This window comes from Hyaena hyaena, unplaced genomic scaffold, assembly GCF_003009895.1.
Source record: "Hyaena hyaena isolate Hyena2069 unplaced genomic scaffold, ASM300989v1 scaffold_294, whole genome shotgun sequence".
Taxonomy (NCBI): Eukaryota; Metazoa; Chordata; class Mammalia; order Carnivora; family Hyaenidae; genus Hyaena; species Hyaena hyaena.
Window position 1 is genome coordinate 1,366,618 of NW_024080923.1, and position 863 is coordinate 1,367,480.

The following is an 863-nucleotide window of genomic DNA, read 5'->3' on the forward strand; positions in this document are numbered from 1 at the left end:
TCCGTTTCAAGACAGATTTCTGGGTGGTCTTTCCGGTAGAAAAATGTCATTCCATTCTTCAGGATCTCCAGGGAAACTGCAATTTTCCTAAATAAGCTACTTAAAATTTTTTTTAATGTTTTATTTATTTCTGAGAGAGAGAGAGAGAGAGAGAGAGAGAGAGAGAGAGAGAAGGAGAGACAGCGTGAGCAGGGGAGGGTCAGAGAGAGAGAGGGAGAAACAGACTCTGAAACAGGCTCCAGGCTCTGAGCTGTCAGCACAGAGCCCAACCCGGGGTTCGAACCCATGGACCGTGAGATCATGACCTGAGCCGGAATCAGACGCTCAACCGACTGAGCCACCTAGGCGCCCCCTAAGTAACCTACGTTTTAAGAAATGTCATATTTATGTGTAATCCTAAAGCCTCTTTGTTAAATGTTTAAATCCAGTTCTTATGAGTCAGTCTTTAAAGGACATGGATCCAGGTGCTTTCCTCTTTCATACACCAGCGTTGGGGTCCGTATTCCTTATGCAAAAATGAGGGGCCAGATTCCCTTACGACAACCCCTCTGCAGGACGGCTTTCAGAAACAGAAGCCCTGTGCTGTGTTATAGATCATACACGCAAGACAAGTTAATGTGGACTCGGAGGCCTCTCTGGAAGTGAGACAAGATGATCTTTCATACTCAACAATAACAGCAATATTGCTACTCTTTCAAAAATCAGTAGATTTTGCACCAAAAAGGCTTGCAGACAAATTATGAGGAGTAGGTCAATATTTATCTTTATGAATATGGTTCCAGGGCCATTTGGGGAGGGCAGAATCCTCTGGTTGAGAGAATGGATATACAGGGAAGCAGATGTAAAAATTACATTTTGAATTC

General features: G+C 43.7%; 1 non-coding gene across 1 annotated transcript; it reads right to left on the reverse strand.

Annotated features, from left to right (window-relative positions):
• Positions 1-262: 262 nt before the first annotated feature.
• Positions 263-347, reverse strand: TRNAR-CCG. The gene has a single exon. It is a non-coding gene; the product is annotated as a tRNA-Arg (tRNA).
• Positions 348-863: the final 516 nt, after the last annotated feature.